Raw genomic sequence first — 8,082 nt, 5'->3', positions numbered from 1 at the left:
CAATACTGCATCAGGTATGTTCAGCTAATACTTCCTTAGTAACCCAAAGGACTTGCATTCTGAAGCACAGTTTCATGGCAAAAGATGAATGCTATTTCCAGAGAATGAGGGAATACCCTGGGCCCTTCATGCCATATTTCCTTTGAACTCTCAGCTTCATTTTGGTACAGCCTTAATCATGTCTGTTGCAACCCCTTCAACTGTTGCTCCTTTGAACAACAGTAGTACCTGGGTATAAATATCTTGAGCGCATTGTAACATACCAGATACTGTGGGCAAGGCAATATCCTTTGCACTGCGGTTACATCTTGCCCCATAGGGTAAATTCCAATGGAAAGCTTTCTCAGCATGTAAAAAAAGATGTTCCCATCCCTGCAAGATTAGAGGGTCAGATTTAGAGACAAGTCTCCTGGTCCCTTGATGTGCTGGAATCACTCAGTTTTCAGCAACAAGCACAACTAAAAGAGGGCAGCTCCAATGACTAGTATGTGCCTCTGTTAAGCCTTGAAGCAGCATTTTCTCACACTATTTCTTTAGGTTATACTTGCTGTTGTCTCCCTTACAGCCCTCAGAAGGTTCACAGGTCATCTTCGTATGCTGCTATCCTAGTTATTGCTTCGTGTTGTGTGTGTATTATTTGTGCTTTTAGCAATTGTGGCTTTCATGTTTTGCTAGTGTTGGCACAATTCTAAGGGAACAACTTTTTACTCCCATTGCAGGCTTCCCCTGGCCAAGGCAACATCCGCCTTGCCTATTGAGACAGATGCTGGCCACCTTGCCTGTTGGTATTATTTGCCTGGAAGTGATGTTCAGAAGCTGTATTCCACAATGAGGCCCTCATTTAACAGACAATAACAAACAGATAGTTCCCACCCACAGAGAGCTCATTGCCTAGGGTGATGGAAAAATATATCAAGCGGAGGTCAAAGAATAGTAAAGGGCAATAATGCAACACCGGCCACGCTGTTTTCCATGGGCCTCTTGCCTCAGGGGTAACAGCCAACCTTGCCTACATAGGACCAGCTGTCTCTTACTTAATACATATACACACACATGTACACACATGCAGGCTGTGCATAAATTAAACAGTCTTTAGAGTGCTGAGAAATAGTAAATGCTAAATTCAAGCCAGATGCGACCCACTCCCTAGACACCAGCAAGCAGCTTTGGCCTGGAGTCCCATGCTGCTGGAGGTGACTTGGAAAGCAGGCCTGATGGGAAGGCTTCAACACTTAGAATCTAGTGGACCTCTCCAAGGTCTCACTTTTCCTCCAGTTTAACAGACTTCCTAGACCCAGGCTATCATCCAACAGGGAAAGTGGCTCTTCTGATGCCTGTGAACTTTGCTTAAACACTGTACTTGGAAGAAAGTGGGTGACAGGACTTTCATGTCCATCATGTGGGTTAGGACATGTTCTACTTAGGTGCTTGGAAAACACAGGTATGTAAACCTCTACAGTATAAGAATCTCGAGGATCCCATTCTTCTGCATCCTATTCTGCATAGGCATCTTTTGGAGCCTTTGTAGATCCAACATTAGCAGGAAAAGTCTGGATGTCTCGTATCCAGTGTAGCATAGAACCAAGTTAATGCAGGGCTGAGCAGCTGGAACCCCTTTGCGGCTCACAAGACCAGAGCACAAAGCCTGCTGTGCAGTATCCTGCTCCATGGCTTCAAAATGAACAGTGAACCTGGAGAAAACATCAGTGGCCTTGGCGCTCACAGTGAATGCCTGTGGGGAAAAGAGCCATCACAGTGGATTTGTGGATTAGGAAATCCTTTTGTGAACAGATTCAAAGTTGCCCTTGAAATGATACTTCTTTAATTTCAAAAGACTGCTGCTTCTGAATTTTCCCCTTTTGATCAATGAGGAATTGCATCAGCATCCCCATCATTATTACTAAATAAATCTCTGTTTGAGTTTCAGTCCAAAAAGTTTGATCAAATGCATTTTACTCTTGCTGTCTAAACATTTCATCTGGTTAATGCCTAACTTCAAGTATTCTTAATATTTGTACTTACTAAATTATTCGGGGAGAAGCTACTGATCGTAGGCCAAATGCTGATGTCATTTACACCAACAATTAGCCCAACATTGCTCAACTGCCGTCAGGTGCTGCCAGGGTTTGAGGCTCTGGTGTCTTCCCTAGTTTCTCCCAACAGATGGCAGCCTCTTGACTACTCTTCTTCCCTCCCGGATTTTAGGTGAAAGGCAGCAGGGAAAACACCCTTATTGTGGTTTTGCCTTGAACAAGAAAGATTTTTTGTCCTTCTCGGTTTAACCTTTGCTTGTCAGAATAACGATGAGGGGGAGGAAGGAGAAGAAGCCAGTGCCCGAAGGCCAGAGAAATGGTGGAGTGGATTTCCCATTAATACACGAAATAACAGGAGCGAGTTCACAGTCAGCATGTCATGAAATAGCTGTCAAAAGTCTGAGTCAAATGAAATGTGAAATGTTCACAGAAAAAGGAAGCAAGCCCAGCCGAACTCCTCCGCTATGGCATGTTTTGGGGCACAGCTGCCTCTTGCAAACACTTTTTAGAGACTCAAAAAAGCTCTGTGACTGGCTAAAAATAAGCCTTGGCACCTTGTATGCAGACTTTATTGCAGACAGGAATGAAGGCTCAACAGCCCTGCAAGGTAAGATCTAAAAGGCTTTTATAGATGGGGGGGAGGGGGAAGTGAGGCACAAAAGGTGGTCTACACACAATTCAGTATTAGTGTTTTGGTGAGGGATGAGATCTTTTTATCTTTTTGTTGTAACAGTACACTCCCCACTGTGAAGCAGTTGTAATGGTACAAAGGTACCATTTGTGGTACAATTTGCCCTACATGAATATATTATTCTGATAAAAGCAGTTAATGCCAATATCGTTCTGTTAATGCTAGTTCAGTAAAGCTATACAAATTTCTCTGGTACAGTTAAACCAGTACAACCTTGGCATCTAGATAAGGACCAAGTATCTTATCCAAATATATGGATCAAGTAATGGCTGATCTGGGAATAGTACACCGCAGCCTTCCTTCCCAAGCTGCTTTTCAGATTGCTTGCAACTATTCTGTTCACATTTCTTCTCACTAAAGGGTAACACAAAGCATCATTGTTTGTCAAAATGTCACAGTTTAAAAAGAGATGCCACAGTCTTATATATAAAACCAAGTGGAACAAAACATTCCAAAATATTTGTTTCCTCTGTCTTCCTTCCAGTGGTACCTGGCATTTTTGTGTGTGCTACTAGAGGAGTGAATTGTAGCAGTGCTTTAGCTGGGCCTGACAAAATACAGGTATTTTCGGGGTTTGAAATGTATTTACCAGTTTTCATCCCAAGTGGATAGTTTAATAAAACCCTAAAACTTTACACAAATTAACCATCTAGTGGGAGGGTGTCAGTGTCTTAACAGTGTACATCTAACTACTTGTACTTTGCAAAGTATGATGGATGTGGTAGGGCAGGTCCACAGCCACACCTCATGTGAAGATGTTCTAGTCGCATTGTTCTCCATTCCAGTTGCTTTATTTCTATGGCTCTTCATCCCCACCTGAGCCACCACATACCTCACTGTTGCAGCAGTTCAGGTCACACATGTTCCTATTATCCTCTTCAGATCAGCCTCTGCAAGTTGTCTTCCCCACACATTACACCAAAATTTGTCTGTCTTGCTCACTATGGAAGAGCTTTATGGACAATGTGGGCTATCCATGGAGCTGGTCTCTCTAAGGAGAACGATGGAGCAAGCCTACAGAGCACTGGTGATTGATGTAAGAGCCACCAGAGGCAGCAAGGGCAGGCACAGACTGATCTTCAACTGAGCCAGGCTGAATTATTCCAAGATGATCATCAAGCTCAAATTAAATATTTCTGAAGTTGAGAATATTTTTTCACAGAAAGGGAAGTTTTAAAAGAAAAAAAGAAAACCCAAACTCTGCTAATTCAGTATTTTGGGACAAAAATTAATTTTGAATTATCTGGATTTCCCTTGGGAAGGAAATTCTGCTTTTCAATGAGCTGTAAGTGATGTATCTTAAAATTCCCAGGCAACAATCTTATATTGGTATTTTTAATTCTGAGGACCATTCCCATGAGTTTCTAGTATTTTTAAGTAGGTCAAATTTTGAACACAAAAAAACCTTAAGAGTTATGCCCCTTTCATCTTTTCTTAGGAGCAATAAGCCTTTTTGGTATTATTGCTGGCTGAAATATTAAACAGGAAGCAAATTACATTTCCAGTCATTAAAGTACAATAGAACAGCTCTATTGTCTGAATCAGTGCAATATTAGGTCAGATTGTCACAAAACGCTTAAAAAATGAAGTCATATTGAAAGAATGCAATAAATTAGAATTTTTATGCTTTTGTTATGAGCACTGGCTGATGAGGGATTACTTTTTCATTCCTGCCAATTAAGGTAGGAAATTCAGGCTGTAAAACTGGAATTTAGTAAGCAACAATATGGAATTTGATATTCACATACATTAGATTTCTACTAAAATGCAACATATTTCAGTGTTGCTGTTGACAAGACTACAAGGTTACCCGTTCTTCTACTGTGTCACCAAACACCTTGGTTTTAAGATCTGTTTTAAATGACTACACAATTAGAGGCATTTGCTTGCATTAGCTTGCAGAGCTGTGCTCTACAGGGTTTTAGCTCCAGGAGCACAGAGATAACAAAAGTCCACTTTGGAGCTCCACACAACACTACAGCACTTAGGCAACCCCCTGCTCATCATAATGCTAGGCTAGACCAGAAAGATGCTGCAGTGACAAGTGTAGACACCACTTGTCATGTCTGACACTCAGTGCCTGGTAGCTTCTCATGTCCTGCCTATGCCTGCAATCCCCATCTGATGTTAAGCCTGACAAGAAAACTAATCAGAAGGTGGAAATTGCTGCTACTTAGAGAGGTGATACACTACCAGTGAGGTGACTTCAAGTGGCTTCAGGGAAAGCAGGACCTGCTGGCTGGTGCTGAAAGATGTGGGAGTTTAAGGCTGTTTGTCAAGGATGCTTTTCTCTTCTCTCCCTGTAGGCAGTGTGCCCCTCAAGATCTTCCTGCTTTGCTGCCTTGGGCAACTGTCCAGAGGGCAGTTGGCCCCAGTATGTTGCAATTTTAAGAACACTCATTTTCAGGGGTCCTGTGGCCTCCAAGGACTCTGTTACTGTGCTGAACCCACAAAAGGTTTTCCCAATATCTGAACTAAAATGCAGCTGTTATCTCTTTTTCTTGACCCAATGGATTTGGAGAACAACTTATCTATCTTCTTCTGCAGTAATTCTACTGAATACAAGAACTTTGTACTGTTCCTCTCTTTCTTCCCTTTTTTAGATTACACTAGTTCCTTTGCCCTTTTTTCATAGTCCACATTTTCCAAGACTTTTACCATTGCTACTACAAATCTTTTAGTCTATGATCTTCAGAACCTCTTCTAAATGCAGTGTCTGAAACCAAACACATTATCCCAGCTGAGGCCTCCTTGGCACTGAGTATAGAAGAACTATTTCTCCCTGGGCTTGCTTGAAGTATGACTCTCCTGTTTGTACACCCCAGAATGAGATTTGCCCCTTTCACCTTTGATTTGTATTTCACTCATGATCTAGCCCCACCACTCAGATCTTCCGTAGTCTTTACACCTCCTTAATTATTTTCCTCTCAGGAGGAAATTCCTTAACTATTTCTATGGTTGATTTCTACTTCTATACCTTGCCTAGCAATTCCATTAAATACCAGGTTGTTGGCTGGATCACTTCCTTGAATTAACATAATCGCATCCTCTGAGAGGTTTGCAATGTTTTTGAGCATTACTTGTAACCATAAATTTTAAAAGCATGCTCTCTATCCCACAGTTACTAATGATGACATTAAAAAGAAGCAGACCCACATCATCACTGGAAATATTCTTCACCACTGCACCAGCAAGATGCCAGTAACTTGCCAGGCATCCCTGATACAGCTGCAATTCCCACCAGCAATGCAGCCTCACATCGTGTGGTGGACAACAAAGGAGAGGAATCTCTTCCTCTGCATCCCTTTAAAATCCCCTGCCCTTCTGCTGTATGCCTTTTAATTGTACGTCTGTGTATTCGCTGCCACACTTACTTACCTGTTGCTAGCCAGAGTTAGTAGCATGGAGGTATCTGCTCTCTAACGGTCACATTATGTCTTATTCAGTAAAACAAATCAGCTAGAGGAGCCTTCAACTCATTCTCAATACTTAGTTACAGACTGTGAAAGATTTATGTATATGAAGTGTGCTCAGTTTTACTGTCATGCGCCATTGTTTTGACAGCCCAGATGAAGTTCCAGGTATGACATTATCAAACAGAATATGCCCTAGAGAAATTATTTTTCTGAGTGTTTTACTTCACACTCTCTCTCAGTTTCAAAATGCAGAACAGGCCATAAGAAAATGAAAAGAAAATTAAAGCTTTGATTCAGCAGAGAGCCTCAGCATATGCTCACACTGAGGCAGCTATGCAGTCAGATTACGCCAGCACCTAAAATCCAAGTGCTTTGCTACAACACTGAGCTGATTCAGGTGCTAGTCCTTACCTTCTTTTACTACCAGTTATAACTTGCTTACTAATTACTCCCATTACATTACCCTACCCTCCCCCCTCCTCCCCAAATCCCTCCAAAACCAACAAAATGGGCTACATAGAGTAAAAAATTCAGGGTTCTCATTGGGGCAATGGAGGTGCAGTGGGATAACCCACATGACTGGAATAAAGGTAATGCTTTGTTCAGGGAGGACAGTAAGGGGAGAGAGATGGCCTTGCTTTTCTATACACCTGAAATGAAATGTGCTAGGGGAGAGTGCTGCCAGAATCCCCTGGGAATGATGAGAGGAAAGAAGCCAGGCACCCTCCTGGTATAGTTCTGCTAGAAAACCTCTGGAAGTGCTCACAAACCATGCAGATGAGGCCCTCAGTGACACGGGTTAGCGGTGGCCTTGACAGGGATAGGGTAAAGGTTGCACTCGATGGTCTTACAGGTGTTTTCCAACCTGGTTGAGTCTCTGATTCTATGGGTTTATTCTTCAGACAGAGAAGCTCTCTGCAAACAGCCAGTGGAATCACTCAAGCCAGTGGCAGTGGGAGATGCAGTTGTTTGGGAAGGACCTCAACAAGGGACATCTCAAAAACATCTGTGACATGATAAATAGAGAAGCCAACTGGAATGGGAGCTTTTCCCCACATGACTCTAATAGCCAGACATAAATACTTGTGACATTGAGAGTAGGAGGCAGCTTGGGTTAAGGGTGGTAACTTTAGATTGGGTGATCCATGCAAATGGAAGGACATAGCATAGCAAACACAACTGACTGCTAGGATGAGGGAATGGTAGAATTGTGCTGGATCACATAGGAGACAGGGAAAAGAGGTAGGAGGCTTGGGTTCTTCAAAGGAATAATAACCACCAAATCTAAACTAACAGTGTACAGGAAGGAAAAGTAAGTATGGCAAGAGATGAATTTGGATAAAGTTTAAGCTTTATTTGACCTGAAACAAGCAGGAAGCAGGCAGAAAGTGGAAGGTAGGTCAGGTTAACAGAGTTCTGAAAGAGCAGCGCAAATGTGCAGGATTACAATCAGATACCATGGCAAGAACAGGCAGAAGAGGTGTTAAGGACAGTAAAAACTATAAATATATGCATGGTAAAAGAGCCTAAGGAAGGTCTTGGCCTTCTCTTTGATGGGAAGGGATGGAGAGGGATCCAGCCAACTGCCCTCTGGTTCCTTAAGGAGCAACCAGAGATCCCAGCCAGCATGGGGACCTGGACAAACCTCGTGGTGCTTTATTGTTAGCTCGCTTTGGACCTGGCTGCAAAACCAACACGTACAGCTAATGCCTTCACTGCAAAATCAGCTGCTGAGGGGGGCTTTGCCCCAGCCCTAAAGAAGGGGTTCCACAGGGCCCAATACCGAGGTAAGGAGTCCCTTGAGCCTGGAGCACCCTTGGGAATATCACTCCACCTCGGAACCACCGCACCACGGCTGCTGCCGGCGCCACACGGCCGACACCACACGAGCGGCGGTGCGAGCGGGATGAGCTCACCCCCCCCACACACACACACCCGGGCT

General features: G+C 43.2%; 1 long non-coding RNA gene across 1 annotated transcript; it reads left to right on the top strand.

The window, feature by feature from the left end:
* Nucleotides 1–1,928: 1,928 nt before the first annotated feature.
* Nucleotides 1,929–6,583, top strand: LOC134170856 (uncharacterized). Its single transcript, XR_009967397.1, has 3 exons — nt 1,929–2,640; nt 3,209–3,285; nt 5,846–6,583. It is a non-coding gene; the product is annotated as an uncharacterized LOC134170856 (long non-coding RNA).
* Nucleotides 6,584–8,082: the final 1,499 nt, after the last annotated feature.

Source organism: Pezoporus occidentalis, unplaced genomic scaffold (assembly GCF_034315485.1).
Source record: "Pezoporus occidentalis ecotype Australia unplaced genomic scaffold, CSIRO_AGI_Poc_V1 ctg111, whole genome shotgun sequence".
In the NCBI taxonomy this organism is placed as follows: Eukaryota; Metazoa; Chordata; class Aves; order Psittaciformes; family Psittacidae; genus Pezoporus; species Pezoporus occidentalis.
This window is presented reverse-complemented; position numbering and strand designations above follow the sequence as displayed.